Raw genomic sequence first — 13343 nt, 5'->3', positions numbered from 1 at the left:
CGGGTGCAGTAGGTACTCAAAATAATAGGGGCTGGCAGATATTGTCTTTTACTTGCTGTGGGTCACAAATAGACATTTACCTCAAATTATATGTTTATTAACCAGGAAAATACCACCCTTTTTATGAGACATTGTGAATCAACACTTCCATTTAATTAAATACACAAAAAATGAATGTATATCAGGAACTGGAAACAAAAATATAAACAATGGCAAAAACAACCAGCAAACACAGCCACCCAACATTCTGAAAAGTCTGTATTCACTTTGGTGCATATACCAAACAATCCCACCACCCAAATGAAGTATAATTCTTCTTTTAATCACAAAATAAAGTACTTATACACTCAAAGTAAAAAGCATTCAATGTTTGTTAACTGCTTTCATCTAGTAATGTCGACATCATCAGAACAAAAAATGCTAACAGTCAGCTCACATAAAGAATCCACTCATTACCACACCTACAAGCAAACCAATCAACAGGCAACACCTGTTGCTTCATCCTTGGAAACAGATTGTTTTAAAGAACCACATTAAAAAACTTCACATAAAAAAGGTGAAGTAAGCAATGTTAAAATAGCTAGCTACCTTTGTGTGACTATAATAAGTACAACAAGATTACCACAAGTGCAAAATGTAAAAAATAAAAAATCCATAATAAATAAAACTTCACACACTACTAGTCCTCAATTTTAGTTCACTACTAATAGAAACTGAATCATTTAAGCCAGGAGGACTGGTAGCATTCAATCTAAGTTGCCATAACATTTTGTGGTGATACAATTTATTGTCGCAGTCACCTGTGAATGGGGAGCACTACATTTGCTTGAAGATCAAAAATATAAATCTTTTAAAACGAATGCAAACATTGGAGTGTCTTGCCAGAGCACTCTTACAGTCATTCTACTCTATACTAGAATTGTCTTGGTAAATACACCTATAAAGAGCATTTGTTGTCTTTCCCACATAGTATGCAGGGCAAGATTCACAGGTCACAAGGTATACCACACTTTGTGACCCACAGTTCCAAGGAACCACTTGGCCTTTACTGCAACTTTGCCCTATTCCCCACCGTAGTGCAATCTTGGAGTTGGTATTTATATTAGGTGGGGTGTGGGGGGGGGTGAAGCCCCCCAATTATGTGGGTTTGATTTAGTGCAGTGTATGTTCCGGAGTGCTAGTGGGCAACTGGTTCTTAACTGTGGGAAAAATTCAGTGCTTTGCTGAACTGAATTTCGCTGTTTAGCCTTCAGTGAATACGTATTCAACAAATATGTATTTCAATGAAATAATATAAACCCTGGACCAACACGTAGGCCAACATATGCTGAAGTACTTAAAAGCAACCTTTCTAAATCCTAAAGACCTTCTAGACATTTGTCCTACAAAAAGAATCCTTAGTGACTCAAAAAGCACCCCACCAGAAAAACACCCAATACAACACATGCAGCCTCACTCTTTGGAGCCTCAACTACAAAGTTCATAAGGCAAGCCAGCTGTTGTTCGTCCAGTCAGGATAAAATAGATGAGCCTTTGTGGGTTCTGTTCAAGCAGCTTCATTATGTACAAACACATCAGAACTGAGGCTTAATAACTTTAATTTAGGTAAACTTATAAACAAACTAGCTATTACACTCATATATGCTCACTCTCTAACTGCAGTCTCAAAATGGCACTGAAGCTAGCACATGTTTGCTATTTATATGCAAATGCTGACCTTGAAATGCCTCTTAAAGGTACAACACACACTATTCTACACAAACATACCACCCAATATTTTAATCAGACTTCGTTGTGAGACACACTAATGTCCTCTCACTAGGCTGAATAAGGAGAAAATCATCATCAGTTGTCTATCATAGGCCAGGATCTACTAAATCACCCATGCACTCAAGTCAGTCTACCAAAAGTAGTAGTACAACTCAGTCATAGTCCATGTGGGTCTAAATGACCTGAGATGTACCTCCCTAGACTATATAAAGAGAGATATTATGGAGCTCTCAGATGATCTGTCCCAGGCTGGTATGTGCCTGGCATTGAGCAGCATTCTTCTTTCACCAAGGATGATGCCATTATATAAACAAAATATGATTAACTTCAATAATTGGCTTAGTTTCTGGTGTCATTCTAATGGGGTATAATATTTGTCAACATGGGAGGATATGGTCAGTAGACCATATTGCTTTACCAAGCATGGTCTGTGCCTATCCCTTCTAGGCTTTTAAATATTGGATAAACCATTATCCTTTCCCTTAGTGCATTTTTTATGCAATGTCAAACTGACAAACCTTCCAATGTAGCAAAACCAACCCAAAGGAATGTAAAGCTGTTAATGCTCAATGCCAGAAGCCCAAACAAGAAACTCCACCCCCTGCAGGCTCTCCACACCATGGAGAATGTAAACATCTGTGCAGTTACTGAGATATGGTTTAAACCCATGAACAGCACCCCGGCAGTGCAAGGGTACAATGCCTTCCACAAATTTGGGCCACCTACTGCAGAGGCAGGGATCAAACATGGAGATGTCTCAATCTATACCAACAACAAACTCACCTTAAGACTAGACAAATAGGATGACATGCTTGACCTTCTCTATGTCCAGAGTTTCATAGACAAAGTCCCATATTATATCCTTGCAAGCTATAGTTCACCCTCTATGACCCAAGTAACCCATAACTTGTACTTGGACTTACTGGAGGCCCTCACCAGTCAACCCAATATCATAACCATGGTTGACTTCAACTACCCCACTATAAACTGTCTTACTTACAAAGCCCCAGCCTTACAGGCTCAAATGTAAACACAAACACTTTGGAGCAAAGGTCCATATGTACACCAGGGGTGCAAACATACTCGATCTGGTACTCCCAAATATGGGAGAATGCTGTACCACCCCAGTGTAGAGTACTCTCTGGTAAGGTCAGACCACAAAGCTGCCTCTTTCATAACAAAAATCAGTTCTGTGACCCTGACTAACTCCGTAACATTGTAGGAACTAATCTAAGGCAAACTTCCTACTAAGTGATAACCTAGCAAAATTTCACCCCCCCCCCATAAAAAAAATCCTGAGGACACAGCTGTCTAAGCAGAACTGTTCACAGAAACTCTGTGCAATCATATCAGATGCAATAGTGACAGATGTGCCCACAGGAAATAAGCCCAGGACTAACTCAAGAAACAAACCTCCTTGGTGGCATCCAAACAACAACAAAAAATCATAGCCAAGTTTAGGAAATGCAATACCTAGCAAAATAAAAAAACACTCTCATTAATTTAAAAAAAATCAAAAGGGCAAATTAAGACTACTAAAGGCAAATTTAAGGTAAGGGTAGCCTCCCAGGCAAAAGACAACCACAAGGTTTTCTTTAGCTATGTCCAAAACCTCAAAGGCAACATTCATCAGTGTGCAGATCTGATTGCAAATGGATCCATCTACATGGAGTCATAAAATATAGAAAATCTGCTGGCTGAAAAATTCGGGTCTATATTAGAACACCGAAGATTTAAAATGTCGAGTGTTCTAATATCGAACCCAAGCAATCGAAAAAAAAACATTGAACATTCGGAACAGCAAATTTTTTCCTAGAGAAAAAAATTTGCTGTTCCAAAACACATACACACAGCACAAGCACACCAAACAAACAGCAATCCACACACATACACCTAAACTCTAACACCAAACCCTACACTAAACTATGCAAACACCACTAACTACTTACCTTAACCCAAACCCTAACCCTAAGGTCCGTCACTATCGCACAGTCACCTCACCCGCGCCCTAACCCTAACTCACCTAACCCGCCCTAACCCACGTCCACACAATCGCACACTTACCTGACCCGCGCCCTAATCCTAACTCACCTAACCCGCCCTAACCCACATGTCCACACAATCGCGCACTTACCTGAACCCGACCCGTAACTTTCCACCAGAGAGCTGAAAATACCGAAGCAACAGAAATGGACAACCAAATTCTTTCCCTAGGAAAGAAATCGGATTCCTGTTACTTCGATATTTTCAGCGTTCACTGAAAACGGATCGATATTAGAACACCCGACATTTCAAAAATTCATCTCCTATTTACCCCCCTCTCTTCCCCACCCACCTCTCAGAAAATACCATCAAGGATAATCCCCCAACTATCACTTGGCAGCAGGTCCTAGATACTTTCTCTCTCTAAGGCCAAAAAGCACTGCATCAATGGACCCTGATAACATCCCAGGATGCCTCCTAAATAGCCTAAAAAATGACTTACTGGGGCCACTGAAGTCATTTTTTATCCATAGCCTCCAGACAGGTTTTGTGCAACACAAATGGAGAACTGCAACAGTCATCCCTCTGTATATGGGAAGGACATCTATAGACCCAGGAACTACAGGCCGATATGTCTGACTAGTCCCATATGTAAAGCCATGGAAGTGATTAATAAGGACAAAAAAAACCTTCAAACACTGGATCCAACCCAGTCTGGTTTTATCAAGGGCAGATCATGTCTACTCAGTCTAGTGGACTTCTTTGAGAACATCACTAAGCAATGGATAAGGGCAAAACAGAACATTGCGCTTACCTTTGCCTGGATAAGGCATTTGATACACTATCCCACTCAGGCATTGTAAACAAGTTCATGAATATAGACATAAACCAATATGTTACACTTGTATAGCCAGCTTGCTCTCAGATAGGACCCAGGAAGTTAGACCAACTACACAAAGAGGCCGGTCACTAATAGAGTCCCTCAGGGCTTTCTGCTGGGTTCACTCATTTTTGACATCTCCTTCTCAAAAGTCAAGGCCAACATCATAGTTTTCAGATGATTGTAAACTACGATCAGCCATAGAATCCCCCCAAGACATTAACTTCCTACAGGAAGGACTAATGCAGATAATTCACTGGTGCCAAAATCATTACTTAAAACTAAATGCCAAGAAATGTATAATAGTACCCTTTTGGAAGTCATACACCCTAGGAAATTACCTCATCAATACCACAGAAGTACGAGAAGCACTAAGGAGAATGAAGTCATGGAAAGAAGCAGACTCAGATGAGGTCACAGCAGATATGATCGAGATGTTGGGTAAGATAGGAGAGAAGAGGCTCCTGAGGGATAGATAGCAGCATGGAGAGAAAGACATGTCCAAATGACTGAAGAATAAGCATACTAGTTCCAGTGTACAAGAGCAAAGGGGACATCCACAACTGTGGGCAGTACCAGGGTATCAAGCTCCTGTCACACTACGTGAAAGTTCTGAAGAGGATGATTGATAAATGAATACACAGAGTAGCTGAAAGCAAGATGGAGATGAGCCGTTTGGATTCAGATCAGGATGCAGCACAACTGATCCAATGTCTGCAGGCAGACAGTTGAGAAAAAGATAGAGATGAGGAAAGAGTCCAAATGGGCATTCTTAGACTTGGAAAAAGCATATGACAAGGTCCTAAAAAGCTGATTTGGGCAGTCCTATGGTAGTTAGAAGTGCCAGAAACATTAGTAAAATGAGTGCATGCTATGTACAAGGGCCCAGTAACTCAATATGGACTGTATTTTGTCTAACAGAAGGGTCCCTATTGGAAGTAGGTGTGCATCAGTGTTCAGCTCTAAGCTGACTGTTGTTCATACTGGTGATGAGCTTCATTAGAAAACAGTCTGGAGGGGAGAAATCAACAAAGTTGCTCTATGCAGATGATGTGGCATTACAGGCACATTCTGAGCAAGAACCTCAGTAAAGGATAGGGGAATGGAATGTAAAATTTAAGGTAGATGGGATGAAACTGAGTACAGATAAAACAGCTGTAATGGTGGCAAATGGGAGAAATCAGAAGGTCAGAAGTGAGATAGAATGGAAAATAAGTGAAACTTGTTAACAGCTTCAAATACCTGGGAGGGGTGGTTAAGGAAAAGGGAAGTCTGAATGAGGAGGCAAATCTAGAATCAGGAGGATTGAAGCCAATTGGCACAGAGTGTCAGGGATAGTGTATGATAAAGAATGCCAAAAAAGCTAAAAAGTGAAGTGTACAAAACAGTGGTATAACCAGTACTACTGTATGGTACAGAAACCCAGGTAGAAAAGGTAGAGCCATTGAGGAAGTTAGAAATGATGGAGATGAAGTGCTTGAGATGGGTGGTAGGATACACACTGTGGGACAGACAAAGCAATGATGACATTAGAGGAGAAGCCCAAGTGGCTCTAATTGCAGAGAATGTCAAAGAGAACAGAATACAGTGGTTTAAATACATGTGCCTGAAAGCAGAAGACAATCTAGTGCAGACGATTTGAGACTAGCAGGAAGAAGTTAAGAAGAAACGAGGGCATCCAACAAAGAGGTGCATGGATTGTGTGAGACAAGACCTGTGACAGCAGGGCATGAATGCTGAAGAAGGTAGAGAGTGACGCTAAATCAAGACAGATGGAGACAGCTGATATGACACCCCAGCCCCATGTAGAAAATGGGAAAAAGGAGGTTGATGGTGATGATGATTGCACCCCTAAGAGGAGAACCAGTAAGCATGGATTGGGGCATGCTTGTGGATCATAACCTGGCTTTTGACCAAAGCAAGTCTAAGGTACTAAGGAAACCATTCTATTTTGCTCAACTAAAATGCAAGAGCATGCCATCTATGTCCAAGCAAGTCATCATTCCATAGTATTCAACCCTCATCAGGCCTACAATTGAGTTTAAGACCCCCTTTGGTATGTACCTGACCAGGCCAATGTAACAATTGGAATGTCCACAGAGGATCCTCACAAAAAGAATGCAGGACATAAACAGCATGTCCCATGCAGATTTCCTCAAAGCCCTACCTCTATACTCTGCTTCCTACAGACTGTTGAGTAAAGATCTGTGCATGTCATACAAGGCATCCTTGGATCTCACTCTGACAGACCTTTTCCATACCTGGAAAACAAATAATATCAGAATTACTCATTCTAAGGGATTTACACTTTGCTTGCAACACAAATAGGACACTTTGTTGGGACAGGTTTGTGTCTTAGAGAATTCCGCTTCTCTCAAACAGGCTTCTCATCCATGTAAAGCAGAGCTCTTTCCCTCAAGAGAAACCTGGACTAGTGGATGGGAAATAGGAAATACACTCCCAGTCTATCACCTATGTTTCTAATGGACAGAGGCAGCCTATAAATCTTGACCGAGCTTACATATACCCCTTAAAATAAGCTTTAATGCACATAAACTTGCAGGATACATTTGAGATGTTTGGCTAGGCTTATAATGGCCCCAGTGGTCATAGGTTCATAGGAGGTTACTGGGTAAGCAGCCCTAGAGGCTTTACAAGCCTAGCCATGTTAATCCCAAGTATCCCAATTTGTTCTTTTTGGGTTGTTCGCAGAATGAATTTATGAACAGAGTGGGTCTGTGATCAACACTGGTTACCCCTGTCCATTAGGGATATTGGTGCCAGTCCAGGGGCAAATTTGCAGTTTTCCAATATAATTATCTAGGTTGTGTTTAAATAGGGTCAGTGAGCAGCACTCTTATAGGTGAATAGGAAGTCTATTCCAGAGAAGCAGCAGTCTCTGGGACACATATCTTTCTCTCCAGCATATTCTATTAATGTCTCAAGCTAGGGTGAGATGTCTAGAGTGAGTGACTCTTGTGCCATTTGACTTGTGGTTGTGCAGCATTTCCATTAGGGCAGGGTTGGAGATTACCCTATAGGTCAGACACAAGTCCCCTGTCAGCAGCCTATAAGATACAGAGTAAAGTGACAGGGCTTTCAGCCTGTCCATGTTAAGTCATGGTTTGGAATCCCTTTATTTTCTTAGTGAGAAACCCCTGAGGTCCATGTAGGTCATGGTTTGGACTCCCTGCATTTTCTTAGTGAGAAACCTTTAAGGTCTCTCCAGCTGCTGCAGGTGTCTAGTAAGGTACATGCAAAAGGGTGTATTATACTCTATTAGTGGTCTGATGAGTGCTGAGTACAGTAGAATTATAAAATCTCTTGACATGGATGCTATGCCCTTGCTTATGAGGTGCAAAACATAGAAGGCTTTCCTTACCATTGTGGAAATTTGGTGGCCAAAGTTTAGATTGCCATCAACCTCTTTTCCCAAGATTAGCGCCACTAGGTTGGAACTCATGGGAATTCTGTCAATACTGTAATTTGTAGGGAATTCCATTTTGCCAAAGGGAATAATAATGCATTTTTTGCATTTAGTTTTAGATCATGTCTTTGGCACCAATCATTTGTTTGTGTTAGCCCTTATTGTAATATGTTGACATTGTTGGAGGACTCGATGATTGCTCCCAGTTTGCAATCATCAGCAAACTTAGTGAGCCAAAGGCAATCTATATTGGCCTGTACTTCTGAGAAATAGATGTTAAATAGTAAGGGGCCCAGCACAGACCCCTGTGGTACTCCACTGGTGACAGGTCTACTGGTGGAGGTGGAATCACCAATTTTGATAGGGTGTGTTCTGTCAGTGAGCCAGTTGGCTACCCATCTAGTAACATGAGTTAATCTCTCTCTAGGAGAGTTTCTCAATGATGCCAGAGTGGGGAATTGTGTTGGAAGCCTTGGCAAGGTCAAAATAGGTAGTGTGGACTGTCATACCTTCATCCATGGCTTTAGTGCCATTCTCAAAGAAGTCCACCAGGTTTAATAATCATGATCTACCCTTAGCAAAGCCAAACTGAGTTAGGTCCAGCATTTGGAAGTCACCTCTGTTCTTGTTTATAAGTTCCATGATAATTCTTTCCATGACCTTGCAGATGAGACTGGTTAGACTTATGAGTCTGTAGCACCCGGGGTCTGTTGATGGCCCCATTTGTGCAGGGGTATTACTGTTGCTGTTCTCCATTCTGCGGGAATATAGCCAGTTCTCAGACTATGATTAGAGAACACCAAGTGGGTTTAGATTGTTTAGTAAACAACCCAGGATATTATCCGGTCCCACTGAGGCCATGTTTTTGTCCTTGATGACTGCAGAGATGATCTATTCTCTAGAGATACTAGGCACAGAGCTGGTGTCAGTTATGCTGTGGGATATGGTAGGGGGGGATATGGGGGTGAAGTTTGTGCTGAATCTGTCAACTAGCAGGTTGGCGGTATCTTCCATTGTAGTATGACTGATCCCGTCTACAACCAGTTTGTCACATAGCTGAGCATTCTTTTTAGACTTCAGATGTAGTTAATGAATGCCTTATGATTATCCTTGGCTAGGGTTGCAATTTTAGTTTCATAATTTGCTTTAGAAGATTTTACAAGATTTCTGATTTTCTTGTTTACACTTAGAAGGGAACTCTTCCTCTGCAGAGTCGTATCCCTCTTGGTTTTGGGCAACAGTTTCTTTCTCTTGTTATATAATCTATTTATCCTTGAAGTCCACCACGGTGGCTTGTTTTTCTGAGAAGACCTAGTTTTGATCCAGTCAGGTACATCAAAGTTTACACAGTCTTAAGTGTCTGTACAGGACATTTGTGTACACTTCTGTAGGCTGTCTGTGATTGTGGGTGGTATGAAGCTTTTTATATCATTGCTTAGTAGGCTGTAGTTAGCTTTGGTAAAGTTTTTTTTATAATTGTTGTTCCTGTGAGGGTATCAGTTCCAGTAGTTACTTCAAATAAGACTGATTTGTGGTCTGACCTAACCAGAAAAGGCATCATGCATGGGGAAGTACATAACAGAGCTCCTAGTGGGGGTGCAGACTATCTGTCCAGAGCATTTGTGTTAACAAAGTCCACGAACCTCTGGGCAAGAGTGCTTTTGCTTATTTATCTATGTATCTTAGGTATCTAATCTATGGAAGGATAGTTGAAATCTCCCATGACTATGTTGTTGGGCTGTATGGTGAGGGATTTCAGTAAATCGAGGAAGGCAGTGTGCTTATACTGTCATTAAAATAGCATACACCTATGAACCTATTAGAAGTAATGCATGAATGTGACATTTTGGTCATTTTATTTAATATGGATAGCTGTGCTAATTTACACACCCTAACTATTCTCTGACTCACTCAAATGTGTAAATCCTTCTCACAGGCATTTCCAGAAAAGCACACGGTTAATTAGCATAGGCCAATCCCCTTGGAATACCTCATTAAAACTTATGTATGGCCATGGATACAATCCACCATGATGATTCTACCAACCATGTTGAATCATTTTAGCAGGCCTCTCTATAAATCAATAAGGGTTAGTGCCACTGTTTTTTCACCCATGTTAGGACTTGTCACTGGTGACAGTCCTTTCTGAATCCCAGGGTTAGTTGGGAAAGAGTAAATATTCTTCCAGTAGAAATCTAATATGACATTCATGCTGAATGCAACTGAATGACAATGTGTAACCGGGTTCAGGTGCCTAGGCAGTGAGACATTTCCCTGTGGTACATTTGACTGGGGACACATGCCTGAAGTAACATTCAGCTGCAGAGAAATATGGCTGTTTGCAAATTCCCTGTGGGCAAACAAAAGCATATGCTGCCATGCCCACAGTTTCAGTAACCAAATGCACAGGGGGAAAGCAATGTCCATAGTCCCCACGGGACCATGAGACAGTAGGCAATATGGCAGGCAGCAGGCTGGCCAGAGGGCATGCCAGTGGCAGTAAAAATGCAGTGCACAATGGACAGTGCTTTTATAATTGGAGTGTGTGGACCACTACCCCCTTCACAGTGTCTACGGAACAGTACCTAAAACACATACTTGAGCATAAATGTGACTACAGTATCCTGCAGGATTTCCTTCATGCTGTAGCACACTTCTACATGTTGTAGTTACATAAGTATGTACTGTACACTGAGCACAACACTCATTACTTCTTCTGCCACCATTCATTTGGTTATTAAAGCTGTATGCATGGTAGGGCGTGCTTCTCTTTGCCCACAGGGAATTTGCAAACAGCCATATTTCACTGTAGCTGAATGTCACTTCAGCCATGTGTCCCCAGTCAAATGTACCACAGGGAAATGTCTCGCTGGCTAGGTGCCTGAACCCCTGAAAAGTGGGACAATAAAAAGGGGGTAGAATAAAAAGGCTAATGGGAGGAGGAGAGACAACTGAGACTTGGAAATGTGAGAGGATACTGTTTAAGGGCAATAGATACTTTATAAACAAGATGTTATGTCTTAAACATACATTAATTAGTTGCAGGTGCTAGCAGAGCCACAAAGGTTCTGTAGTGCAAGGTTCTAAAAAATGGATTATGCTGGCAAGATAAGGTTGGGAGTTGTTCAGTTCTTGCAGGGCTTAAAACATTAATTAGTTGCAGGGGCTAGCAGGCCTACAAAGGTTTTGTAGTGCAAGGTTCTCAAAAATGGATTATGCTGGTCAGAGAAGCTTGAGAGTTGTCCGGCTATTGCAGGGTTTAACACATTAATTAGTTGCATGGTCTAGCAGAGCCACAAATGTCCATAGTGCAAGGTTCTCAAAAAAAAATTATTATGGTGACAAAAGAAGCTTGGGAGTTGTCCAGCTGTTGCGGGCTTAAAACCTTAAAAACAGCTTAAAATTTCAATAAAAAATCAAGAAAAATTCCCTTAAACAGGATCACACATCACTGGGGGACTGTACTGGGAGGGTTATATGAAATGGAAAGAACAAAAATGACAGGGAATGCCAATACAAATTTTTAAATGGTGCAAGGGATCATGGGAGGCTAATAGAGGGAATATACCCTTGTGTGCACTTGTAGAATAAAGGAAAGAGACAAATATAGTAAGGTAACAGCTAGTAACACAAGTAAACCCAGTAAATACAGTGAACTCCACAAAATTGTATAATAGAAACAAAAAGTCCCTGGAATCACAAAGCATTCTCAGTACTTTTTAATACATCCAAAACAAAACAGTAAGATCCACACACAATATATCCAGAATAAAACAATAAAATCCACATGCAAGTTAGAAACTTTCACCTAGCAAGGCTTCATCAGGCGTAATGAATAAGCAGCTAACTATACAACTATTTGAAGTGTTTTATAAATTACATGACAGAAGAATTAATTAAACTTTCTTTTTTCTATTAACCATGTTTTAAAGAAATGCTTCCATTTAAGCCTGGTGGTAAATGTTCTCCTAGTCAGAGTATCCAATAAGATTCCTCTCTCTCAGTACAGCATATAATGTTACCACCATGCACTGAGACAGATGCCAGTTTTAATATTAAAAATTTAAAATTATGATTCATATCTTTATCCTTTATATGTTTAAAAACAGCATTCATTGGATTTTTCTGTTTTAATGCTGAAACACACCAAACAGCCAATACTTAATCCAGCGAAATTCTCTTTATTTCCTCCCAAAAGATCTGGTACCTCGGCAATTCGCCTTCAAAGGATCACAATTCAATGTAGCATAGTAGCAGTATTTATATAAACATTAATTGGATCAATTAATCAATTCATTACATAATTTAATTACAAAAAAAGGAGGGAAAAAAGCTTCTAACATATTTAAAGTGATCTTCCTATATTTAAATAAATATTCACATAAACTAAGTATATTTTATACTAGTTATATTATTTATTAAATAATATTATATATAAAAGTATAAACATTTTATATAATTTATTATCAAGAAATATTCCTGACATATTAAATAATCCATCAATTTATCATATACCTAATTCCAAATTAAGTCCAAAAGGTTTTAAAGTATTGAACTTTAAAATCATCCTAGTCTCTAGCTCCAGTAATCTATCACAAATATTGTCACCTTTGCAACAGAAGGGCTTGCCCAAAATACTAAATTTTAAACTATCAGCTTTTCCTTCGTGAGCTTCAAAAAAATGTTTGGCAACTGGACTAGATAAATTTAAATTTCGAATGTCTCTTAAATGTTCTAGAATTCTAACCCTAACCATTCTTTTGGTTTGTCCAATATACCATACATTATTACAACTACAAGTAAGTGTATATACAACACCAATAGATTGGTAGTGGTTAACATTATTAATAGACCTGACATCAAAAATTCTATCACATAAACTGCAGGAACCACACCTGAAAGATCCCATATTAGTAGTATTAGAAATTCTTTTGATTAAGAGGTTATTATTCAGTATTTCCTTTAAATTCTTTCCCTTCTTGTAAGAAAATATTATGTGATCAGGAAAAAGCTCACCTATATAATCATCCTCACTAACCAAATGCCAAAATCTCTTGATTATAGAGACAAATTTTTCAGAAAAGGCAGTATACCTTGTTACAAAAAATACCTCTTCCACGTCTCTATCTTTTTTCTTAGAATCTAAAACATTCCTTTCTAACTTCCTGAATGTTTTCTGCTTGTTCATAATATTATTCATACTTGTTAATAACTGCTTTTTATCATAACCTCTTTCACATAATCTAAGAAATACCTCATTTAACTCATAATCCAACTCAGATT

This window comes from Protopterus annectens, chromosome 2.part1 (genome assembly GCF_019279795.1).
Source record: "Protopterus annectens isolate FY-2018-M chromosome 2.part1, PAN1.0, whole genome shotgun sequence".
Lineage (NCBI taxonomy): Eukaryota > Metazoa > Chordata > Ceratodontiformes > Protopteridae > Protopterus > Protopterus annectens.
The sequence above is the reverse complement of the archived record's forward strand: the minus strand, read 5'-3'. Positions refer to the sequence as shown.